The 12,417-nt window shown below is 39.6% G+C and overlaps 1 pseudogene; it reads right to left on the bottom strand.

Annotated features, from left to right (window-relative positions):
• Positions 1–2,473: 2,473 nt before the first annotated feature.
• The window catches only part of LOC107725782 (uncharacterized), a 32,342-nt pseudogene continuing 22,398 nt past the window's right edge, over positions 2,474–12,417 (bottom strand).

Here is a 12,417-nt window from a genome sequence, read left to right on the forward strand (position 1 = left end):
CTTGACAAAATACATATCGTTGGAAAGGTCTGAGTCTCAAGATTCCATATTTGGTGGTTTTGTCATAGAAGTAATATTGAGAGAGAAATGGATACATTTGTGACAAATTCAATGGAGTTTGGAGTTTGGAACCTCTATTTTTTGGAACTTCAAATTTGGAACACAACTTATTTAGACATATGGCTTTAATTTCTATACATGTGGACTTTTTTTTTCATATTTGCTAATTCTCTTCTACTGTAGTTGTTGTATTGTTCTCCTTGCTGGAAAATGTATTCATTTTTATAATTTTATTTTGTCATCAATATTTAGGTGAGGTAAAATGGCTCTTATTTATAATCATAATTAATAATAATAATAATAAAAATAATAATTGAAAATAATAATGATAATAAATATATATTTTTATTTTACAGTACAATAGTATTATTACAATCATAACATGACTATTGATTTATTATAATTTAAATAATAAAAAATAACTCATAATTTGGTTACTATTATTATTATTATTTTAATAGTCACTGTTTATTTATAGTGTGATAGGATTTTTGCATTTGTAACATATTTCGTATTTGATTTGTTATACTTTAAATATAATAATAATAATAGTAGTAATAATAATAACCAAAATAATAATCTTATTTTATTATTAAATACTGTTCTGTTTTTTACAGTGTATTAATATTGTTGTTGTTGCTGTCGTTGTTAAGAAGAAATACTGACTTTTTAATTTTATAGTAGAATAGTATTATTGCAATCATAAAATTTATTTATTGATTTATTCTCATTTAAATAATAGAATAAAAATTCATATTTTGGTTGCTATTATTATTATTATTAAATACTTTAAAATACTTTTCAGTTTACAGTATAATAGGATTATTGCAATTTTAACACATTTCTTTAATTATGTTATAACGATCACCAGCTTTAGTGCCCATGAGTTCCACCAGTGGGCACTCCATCCCTGATTTCTACCATTCACCCAAGACTCACGGTGCGTTCCAAACGGGATATATCGCCCTCCGAAGGGCACTTCAGAGTGAAAACAATCAAGGCCGCCATATTGAAGGGTCGTTCCAAACCGAAGTACTCAAAACTGGCCTCTTCAAAGGGCCCTTCGGAATTAAGAGGATTTCGAAGGGTACAACTGATGGACACTTCGGGCTCCCATGATCCTTTGCGCAGATTCTTTGCATGATGACGGCGCCTCCGTGTGGGCACGTGATGACGATGTAGAAGGGCACTTAAAGAAACAGTTGTTTGGTCCCCTACACCCTTCAACCCTTCGAAGCTCTCACTCCGGAGGGTAAACCCTTTGAAGGGATTAGAGCTCCGAATGGAACGCAGGGACCATTTCCCATCATCCTTTGCCCGGACTCATCGGCACTCATTGATTGCAGTCACCTGTCTCTCATTACGTCATCAATGTCACACTATAAGAATGGCACACACACGCTCACATCGCGGTTGATTGCTAGACACTTCTGTGTTGCCTTGCCTTGCCTTAGTTTTCTTTGATCTTGGACTGTTGTCTGTTTTTGTGATTGTTTGCTGCCTGCCCTGACCTCTGCCTGTTTTTGGATTACCTTGGATGTTTCTGTTTGCTGTTACTGACCCTGCCTGTCTGACTACGTTTTATGAATAATGCGGCATTTGGATCCCCAGCTCCATTGTTATGACTCCCACGTTACATGTTACAATTGCAATAATCCTATTATTTAAATTATAATACATATTTATTTAGTTATTTGTTGTAATTCGAATAATAATTGTTAATAAAAAGGGCCCCAGTATAGATACAAATACTTCGGCTGAAGTTGTATTTGCATTATATCAAAGGAAATACTTGTTCCAATCAATTCAGTAGTTTGTACATACTATAACACATTTTACATGTTGTACTGAATAAAATAATGAATTTTTTGTTCATAAATATGCTTTCATTACGTTAATTTTAAAACTGAAAATATTTTCTAAAATATTATATAAAAATATTCTTTCACTGCTTGATAATTTTAAAACAGCTTTACTGTAGTTACAATAAATATATTTTAATAAGTGCTGTGGTTAATGTCATATTTGATAATCTCAGAAATTGAAGCTCATTTCAATCTTGTGAGGAATCGATTATATTCGTGATTCATACATTTCACATTTTCATCATCAATTACAATCTGATCTCAAGATGATTTGACATTGTGTTTTATTATTGCTGCACAAACAATAGAGGAAAATGAATGACATGTTCTTCATGAATCTTGTTTATGAAAGATTAAAATTATAAAGATTATAATTTTGATAGCAGTAATACAAATGATTGATGTGATGCTACAATAGAAACAAACAGATTGACAAAAGCACAGAAACAGAATCGTCACTCAGCAGGACTCAAACACACACACACACACACACACACACACACACAAACACACAGATCTTCTTGTCTATATGAGGATTTATTACACACATTTATTCTGTTATTTCAGTGACAGAAGTGCGGTATTAAGTCATGAAGTGCAGTATTAATGTGATGAAGAGACTCTATAACGTCTCACTGTCACTGATTTATCACACAGCTCAAAGCATTATGGGTAGAATCTCTCATCAATCTATTCTGATTCATCAACACAGTTTCACTGATCCAGGATAAATAGTAAACCTAAACCCAGGATAGAGTGTCTGAGTGAATGTGGTCTGGACTGTGTGGATGAGGCTCATTGTGTCAGAGACGCTGTAGAAGGACAGAGTTCCTGCACTGTGATCCACATACACTCCTATTCTCCTGACATTATCACCATACACTCCTGTTCTCCTGCTGATGGACTCTACAGGGAGATCAGTCTTTATGTTATTGTGTTTGAATACGTAACTGCAGTACAAACTCCAGGACTGATCGTTATTTCCAAACCATCACTCTTTACCCCATCCCTTCCTGCTGATGCTCTTATAAGACACTGATATACGCACATCTCCACTCCACTCCAGCTCCCAGTAACAGCGTCCACACACACTCTCTCTACACAACACTTGCCACACATTAAATCTGTCTGGGTGATCAGGATGATTAGGATGATCTGGATGATTCCACCGATACTCTCTCACACGTGTCACCTTTCTGTTCTCCTCAGACAGAATGAGTTCAGTGTGTGCTGTGTTTGGATCCAGTGTGAAAGAACAGGCATCTGAGCACAAGAACAGAGACATTTATAACATAACAACAATCACTACAGCTCTGTGTGTGTGTGTGTGAGTGAGTGTACTTGTACAGCTATCTTTGTGCGGGCCGGTTTGAGTTTTAGATCGTCGGAGTGAGGACAATCTTGTAAAGTGAGGACATTTTGGCCTGTCCTCACTTTCTGAGACCCCTTTTAAGACTTTTTTGAGGGTCAAGACTTGGTTTTAGGAGTCAGGTTATAATTGGGTAAAGGGTAGGTTTAGGGTAAGGGTTTGGGTGAGGCACTTAGTTCTGATGGGTAGGTTTAGGGTAAAGAGCTAGAGTTTGCATAGTGTCAATGTATGTCCTCACAAAGATAGCTATACAGAGTTGTGTGTGTATGTGTGTGTGTGTGTATTTGCACTGGCTACCAATAGCTGCTCACATAATATCCAAGGCATTGATGTTTGCCTACAAAACAACCACTAGCTCTGCAGCCCTTTACCTAAATTCAGAAACTTCTGTTCTGTTAGTGAACGGCTAAAGACACATCCTATATTGCTTTCGGTTGCTTAGTTTCCTTTACTTGCATCATGGCTTGTGTGACGCTGTGCTGAATACTGTGGTTACCCTCATGCATCACACTCCAGGATTCCCCAACGATGCTAACGCAACTCAGTGAACTAATACAGTGATATAAGACCTCGGATATCAGAATACACTTCATTGATGATTATGCAAACTATATACAGGCAAGCAAATGAGGTCAGAAGAACGTAACACACTGCATTTTCTTTATAATTGCTTTCCCTTACCACTGATCTATAGAGTCGACAGTCCTACAATACAAAGATATCAACACCAATTCACCTTCCAGAATTCACTTCCAAAACATTCAATCCGTTTAAAAATACGATGTATAATATTCGACAGGCAAATTTCGGTCCATTTTATTTCACTTTCCAAATTCGCTTCCACAAATTCAGTGGTTAAAATTCGGCATTGCACATCCGGGAGCTGCAGGAATAGCAGTAGAGCACCGATGCATGATCTCCAGCTGCTGTCAGTCGCTCACCAGCAGGTGGCGCAAGCTACAGGCAAGCAAATGAGGTCAGAAGAACGTAACACACTGCATTTTCTTTATAATTGCTTTCCCTTACCACTGATCTATAGAGTCGACAGTCCTACAATACAAAGATATCAACACCACGATTAGTTTATCAATATGCAACCACTTTATATCGACATAAAATAGGAGTTCAAAACCGCATTGACGCGCTATCGCACCCAAGGGACCATCAGACAATTCCACGACTGAGTTAAAACGTGTATTTTAATTAAAATGACTTTTAACATTTAAAATAACACACTGTCAAATTCTAAATCTTGTATTGCTCATAGTGATTTTCTACAGGTGAGATTTTGTCAATACCTCTCTTCATATATGTACAGTACACAATTATTTACATATAAAAGATCCCTGGAAAGGGTTTTTTCTGTTCAAATTGTTCCAGGTAATTTCGGTGGAAAAGTGGCTAATGAATGACTTGATCCACCTGTTGCTTTGGTCTTCATGAACAGCCGCTTGCGCCACCTGCTGGTGAGCGACTGACAGCAGCTGGAGATCATGCATCGGTGCTCTACTGCTATTCCTGCAGCTCCCGGATGTGCAACGCCGAATTTTCTGCTGAATTTTAACCACTGAATTTGGGGAAGCGAATTGGGAAAGTGAAAATGGACCGAAATTTGCCTGTCGAAGTGAATTCTGGAAGGTGATAAACAGACTGAAATGGCATTATTTTTCTTCCATAATCTGCACTTGACCCTCTAACGCTAGCACTCTCTATTCATTTTCTATTCTATCTACGTTTCATTCTTTTTATAGTCGCTTTGAATAAAAACATCTGCCAAATGACTAAATGCAAATGTAATGTAAATGTAGACATACATTTCTTTATTCCTGCTGTAATCCTGGATTCTCCTCCATGATCCACACTAGAAAACACACACGGAGACACATTCAGTCAGTAAACACACACACACACACACACACTCCATCTCACAGCAAAAAAACATCTTGGTTACGTACGTAACCCTCGTTCCCTGATGGAACGAACATTAGGGGGTTTACTTGAGAGCCCCAATCATCTCTGATTAAACTAAAAATGTATTGTTAAGTGACACATTTTAGGCACAATATTGTCTGTTTTTGCAATTTCACCAGATTCTCTGAGCAGCATACAGTGACTCGCTCTTGCTGCCATCTACTGACGGTTTTTATTTCAAATTTACTTATTTCTTTTTTTAGATCATTTCACAGTCATGAAATAGACTGAATAGCGTCAGCAGTGTAAAAAGTGGAGGAAGCAGAACAAGAGTCCAGATCCTGTCCAGTAGTCAAAGCAGCAGTTAGGATCTTCAAGGTCAGGGTAGTGCACAGTTAGGATTATAAATGAATGGACACATGTAGAGAATACGAAGCAGGCCTATCATTGATGAGTAATTGTTTTTACATATGGTGCACATGTACGGATTGGCCTCGGCTCCGTCTGCGTTCCAGAAAATGATGCACCTTATATTGCAAGATATACCGAACGTGGCAAACTACTTGGATGATATTACAATCTGGGGACGCACTGCTGAGGAGCACAAACGCTCTCTGAAAGCCGTTCTGCAACGTTTGCAGGATTCTGGACAAAAAATTAATGCATCAAAATGTCACTTCAGCCAGACCAGCTTATAGTTCCTAGGCCACACAGTTACAGCGCAAGGTATCAAGCCGGACAAACAACACCTCTCTGCAATTTTACAAGCTCCGGCTCCTACAGATGCCGTGAAGCGGCGCTCGTTCCTTGGCCTGCTGTCTTGGTACAGTAAATTCATTCAGAATTTTGCCTCTGTGGTTGAGCCATTACGTGCCTGTTTGCGAAAGGACGCAGAGTTCTCTTAATCGGAAGAAGCACAGAACAGCTTCGCTTCGGTCAAAGAGTTACTTGTTAATAGTCCTGCTTTGGCCCTTTACAACCCTGATCTGCCTACACTCATCTCGACTGACGCATCTGATTATGGCCTCGGGGCCGTTTTCTCACAAATACATCCTGATAATTCTGAACGCACCGTGGTTTTCGCATCAAGAACACTTACCCCAGCCGAACGCAAATATTCGACCGTGGAAAAGGAGGCGCTCGCTTGCGTTTGGGCGGTCGAGAAATGGAGGACATACTTATGGGGTCGAACATTCAAATTGCGTACAGATCATCAGGCTTTAACCACTTTACTCACTACTAAAGGGGGGGACTGCGCAGGAATGCGTATTGCACGCTGGGCCACGCGCTTGCTGTGTTTCAATTACGAAGTGATCTTCCGACAAGGCAGTCATAACTTCACTGCCGATTGTCTGTCCCGTCTCCCTCATGAACCCCTGGGAAGTGATTCAGATACTGAGCCAGAATAAGTAGCTTTGCTTACCTCTGCGCTGAGAGCCGTGACTCCGAAAGAGTTTGCAGCTGCTTCTTCCTCCTGTCCCGAGATGTGCAAGCTGCACGCACAGATTCAGCGAGGCTGGCCAGTTGCTTTTGTGTCTTCAGTGAGTGCAAAGCAAGTGATTCATTTCCTCACCTCCGTGTTTAGTCGTCATGGGAACCCGGAATGTATAGTGACGGATAACAGACCCCAGTTTACAGCCGCTGAATTCTCTGCCTTTCTTAGAGCGAGGGACATCGCTCATGTGCGCACGCCAGTATACCATCCATCTGCCAAAGGGGCAATCGAATGCTTTCATAGAGTGCTCAAGAGTTTGCAATACTTCAGTCGCAACCATGGAAAACCACTGTTACAGAATTCCTCCACGTCTATAGAGCGACGCCACATTCCACTACTGGCGTGACGCCTTTTGAATTGTTGCACGGGAGGAAAATGCGCACTCGCCTGGATATCTTGTCCTCTTTAACGTCGGAAGGGCTTACGGATGTGGTGCACGGGCGAGTCCCGGCACAGCAAGCAAAGATGAAGGGGTGGTTTGACACGAAGCGAAGAGCTCGTACTACTGTTCTAAAACAAGGGGACAAAGTGCGTGTTAAGCTTCCGTGGCACGTACCAAAAGGACACCCAAGATTTTCACAGCCAAAAGAGATCAGGAAGCAGGTGGGAAAGAATACTTTCATTCTTTCAGATGGAAGGAAATGGCATGCTTCACAACTGGCGCTGTCTTCTGCGGGATCGAAAAGAGTCGATGTGGCTGTTTGGCTTACGCAGCTTCCTCACGAGCAATACACAGATCTGGACCTGGTGATTGTAATTCACCCCGTTCTCAGAGGGTGAGGTGTCCTCCAAGATGGTTAAAAGACTATGTGCACTAAAGGTCCAAACACAAATAATTGAATTTGAAGTTTGTTGTTGTATTTGACATGCCTTTGAACACGTTAAATTGTGCATACGAATTGAGTTTGGAAGTCGTGTTACATATTAATGCGTTCAGTTGTGAATTTCTAAAGGAAAAAGTGTTCTTGAGTAAAGGGGGAATATGTTATATTGTTGACACTAGGTGTCGCTGCGGGGTAGAAGTAAGAGGGAAGGAGAAGTGTGAGAAGAAATGTATGGTTGGTTGTGCTGTTGCATATGGATATTAAAAAGAGCATCATCTGAGTTACAACGTACTTCCTCGTGTTGATTTCGTCAGTAGAAGACATAACATGTTTGACAGCTGTCAAACATTTCGGTAAGCAAATGAGTGGTGTGAATTTATTTGCACAGCACATTTGTTATTTTGGTTGCGCCCCCTGTGTGTGTGTTCGTTCTGGTCCTCGAATTTGATGCTGCCAAATCACAGACATGCAGATATAGAGCTATATCACATGACTACTTTTAAATATATATACAAGTAGTTGAAATAATAAAACCTAAACTTGTCTTGTTCAACATACTTGAGTTTGTCCAGTGAGCAGTTTGGATCCTCCAGTTTTTCAGAGAGCAGCTTGACTCCTGAATCTCCTGGGTGATTGTAGCTCAGATCCAGCTCTCTCAGGTTTGAGGGGTTTGAACTCAAAGCTGCTGACAAATAACCAAAGCCTTCCTCTGTCACCATACAGCCAGACAATCTACAAAAACAGCCCCACATGACATTAGTTTGACAATCAGACATTCAATTTTAAAGGGGTCATGAACTGCCTTTGTATTTTTTATTTTGTACTGTTCTCTAAGGTCCACTTATAATGTTATCAAAATTTCTACATTAAAAAAAACATAATTTAGAAGTAATAAGCTGTTTTCTGTCCTGTTTTTAACCCCCCTCATCAGAACGCTCTGTTTGAAGAGGCGTGAAGAATTATAGACTGGGAAGTAAACGCCCACTGCTATGATTGGCTAATAGTTGTGGTTGTTTGATAGCGTACATTCCTCAAAGATGGACTCTTCTGTGATTTAGGTCAAAAACGCGTAACTCAATACATATCAAACGACAGACAAAGCAATAGTGACCACGTAATAAAAACAGTTACTCACACTTGTGTTGCGACATTACTGACGGATCCAATATAGTCGGCACAGCATCGTCCTTTAGTTTTAATCTTTCTGCAAATCCTGCATCGAATTGCCTTGTTTGTAAACGAATCCATGGTAAAAATTAAGTAAGCAAAGGACCGAGTTCTCACTGACGTGGTCTGGATCTTCATTTAAATTAAAGTTAATTTACTTTTTCCAAACGTTGGGATCAGAAGGAACGCAAACACTGTTTTTCCACAACTTGGCACTGCACAGCATCTTGTTGTCTTCAAAACCATCTTTATCGTTTAGTTTCTGCATAGACCTGGACATTCGCCTCGCTCGTAAACACTACATGCGCGAATCGGTGGGCGGGGCTAAACAGGCAGTGTTGTTGAAGCAGGCGTTGATCTTTTTCTGCGGAGGCGGTGCTTATCCACACTGTTACATCATAGAATAGAACATTCCAAAAGCTGTCTTTTTGGCAGACTGCCTTCAATATAAGCTTACAGGATATTTATATAGTACAATGACCTCTTATGTCAAAGGATCAAGAGAAATTTGGTTTCTCAGTTCATGACCCCTTTAAGGCCGTGTGTCCACTAAAGCATTTAAAACACCAGGCACTGAAAAAAAAGCTTTTTTTTTAGTTGAGACGCTGTGGTTACTATGATACAGAATATCTGCTGTAGTAACATGACAGACACATTGCGAATTAAATGTATCTTTAAGCATAATTTTTCATAACAATATTATGGTAGTCTGGCAATTCTACCTGGTAAAGACATAAATATTCAGAGACAAGCAATATTAACATCTCCATTGTTGTACAGTCATAGTACAAGCAGGGTGTGACAGTTGGTCAGTGTGGTATTAGTCCCACCCCTCCTCTGCTGTGATTGGTTATCTGACTAAAAGGTGACAGTGATGAGTGCTCCGTTTTACCTAAAGATAAACATATTTCAACCCTCAGTGCCAAGCGCAGAGCACTCAGCGTGAAAAAAACACTCAGTGCCTCATCACGCTCCTGCCATTTTTAAAAAACGCGGCGATCCCATTGAAAACAAGGCTTTTAGTTGAGGTCATTGATATAATCTATTTATGTATCTTTTCAATAGATTAATAAAAATACAAATTGAAAGTTTGTTTTTAAAAATAATAAAATCGAACAAAGTGATTGAGATGGCCAATCAAATAAAGGAAGGTTGGTTTTCACATCCATGTTATAAGTGGCCCAAACTCACAGCACTTGCATGAGATGGAGTTTGTGTGGAGCAGCATTTACTATGAAAGATACTGAAAACACTGGATCAAGAACTAAACCTTATCATGTACTTACAACCATGCATTGTTTTTTATTCATTTTTTATGTAGAATTCATAAAAAAGTTATCAGCCTAACTGGCAAGCAACACTAGTTACATATACTTGCCAAGGCCAATTTTACTTATATTTGGCACTTGGCAAGTGGTAATTTTGGACCCTTTCTAAGATGCAAAGTACACAATGCACACACAGTTGCAGGGGCGTCATAAACAGGGGAAAAGGGGGACAGAGTGCATAAGGCCCAGAGGCTTAGAGGGGCCCACAACAATGTCCTTTGGGGGGCCCGGCTGAGATGAAATAAATGTATTTTGCAGTTTCTTTAGCAATTTTTTCAGGCCATTTTAAAATTCCAATCTTATATTCAAAATACAGTCAAAATGGACATTTGTATGAATATGAATAAAATCACATCCCTGCAAATGCATTTGTCTCTTGTTCTGGCATTCCACCGAGAGCAGATTACACATTTGGTGACAAATGTAAAAGTCAATTATTGTGGTAGCATTTGGATATATATATATTTTTTTTTTTCATGGAAAACCATTTACCTCAGTATCTCCAGCTTACAGTTCTTCAGTCCGTCCAGAAGCTTCACTCCTGAATCCTGCAGGTCATTGTTACTCAGGTCCAGCTCTCTCAGGACACAATTTGACGACTGAAGAGCTGAAGACAAACTTTCACAGGACTGAGAAGTGAGATTACAGAACTGTAGCCTGTTTGGAGAACAAAACAAACAACATTACACGTTCAGACAGCTGATTCATTCAAGAATGAAGCAAGTGCCTGTATAAATGGTCCACTGAATCATTGACTCAAATGACTAATTCAACACGCAGAATCATTCAGTAACGGAACACAGCTGTGTTGCTCAGAGATGCGCGACTGTTCTGCTGTGAATTTTGATTTTGCTCTATTCGGTGAACGAAAATTGCTCTAAACAGTCAACATTGACAATATTGTACTAAAATGTATATTAACTACTCGTTTGAACTCTTGTATAGAATCAATGTCAAATTTGCAATAGTTTTCAGGGAAAACTTCACTCTCTTGGTCGTGTCACGTTGGCTAAATTTTTTTTAATGGAGAACCATTTACCTCAGTATCTCCAGCTTACAGTTCTTCAGTCCATCAGAGAGCAGCTTCACTCCTGAATCCTGCAGGTCATTGTTACTCAGGTCCAGCTCTCTCAGGACACAGTTTGATGACTGAAGAGCTGAAGACAAACTTTCACAGGACTGAGCAGTGAGATTGCACCCACAAAGCCTGTGTTGAGAACAAAACAAACTATATTAATGTGTTTATCAGGTAATGATTATAATCTGAAACACATTTGACTTGCAAAAACATTTGACTGTAGTGATACAGTTAAGGTAAATTCAAGAATCATTGAATACATCAGATTTTTTATTTAACCTGTTGGAGCTACTTTTAAAGGTGCACTAAGCAATATTTGAAAAACACACTTGCAGCCAATCAGCAGTAAGGGGCATGTCTAGTAATCATAGAGAGAAGAGAGCACTCAATGGGCCTCATTCATGAAACACGAGCAGAACAAATTTTTGTGTAAATCATTCATAAAGCCGTTCTGACGTAAATTTTCGGATTCATGAAAGTGTTCGTATTTTCAAAATGTTAGTTGGTATGAAAGAAATTTACACCTGCTCCCTACCACGTGTAAATGGTGCATAAAACGTTCTGTGTTCTTTTTGGCAAACTGAGGACACTGAATTTTGATGCACTTCCATCATAATATTTTACAAGTTCGTTTGCCCCAGATTTTTTTATTTTTTTTTGGTAGCTGGGAGTTGATGCTTGTCACTGTCACTTTTTACCCAGCCGTCCAATCAATGGAGGAGGGGCGGGACAAATACTACACCGACCAATCATCCTACTTGTACAACAACTGAACAACAATAGAGAAGTTAATATTGCTGGTTACTGCATTTTTATATTCAGTAATATTCTTAAAATGAGATACTAGTAATATGTTACTGCCGTGGATATTTCAAATCATAGCAACCAAAGCGTCTCTCAGGCTCAGCTAGAAAAACTCTGTGCCACCAAAGCGTCCTCCAGCACCACCAGCTGGCCATTTTAAGAAGAGCGCCTGACAATTTTTCAGCTGGCTAAAAACGCTTTTGTGGACACACGTTATTGAATATTTATTGTTAGGCATATGGCCTATTAGTGTTTTTAGCATTTATGCAATATACTGGAGCCAAACCTGAGAAAGTAGACCCGAATATTCCACTGCGTGAGCCTTCTCAGTCAGCCTGCCCCGTGTATGATGAGCTTCTGGAAGTTATGTATCGTGCTACTGCTAGGTTAGACCTGCAGTGGAGGCACGAGAAAGGGGAAATCGCTCACAGCAGGCGCAGCAGGCTATTTCTTTCTGGACATAACCCCCCAGCTCCCGTGAGCCTCCCATTCCTTCCAGATCTGCAAGATCTGCAT

This window comes from Sinocyclocheilus rhinocerous, unplaced genomic scaffold (assembly GCF_001515625.1).
Source record: "Sinocyclocheilus rhinocerous isolate Xijiao unplaced genomic scaffold, SAMN03320098_v1.1 scaffold2561, whole genome shotgun sequence".
NCBI classification, from domain to species: Eukaryota; Metazoa; Chordata; class Actinopteri; order Cypriniformes; family Cyprinidae; genus Sinocyclocheilus; species Sinocyclocheilus rhinocerous.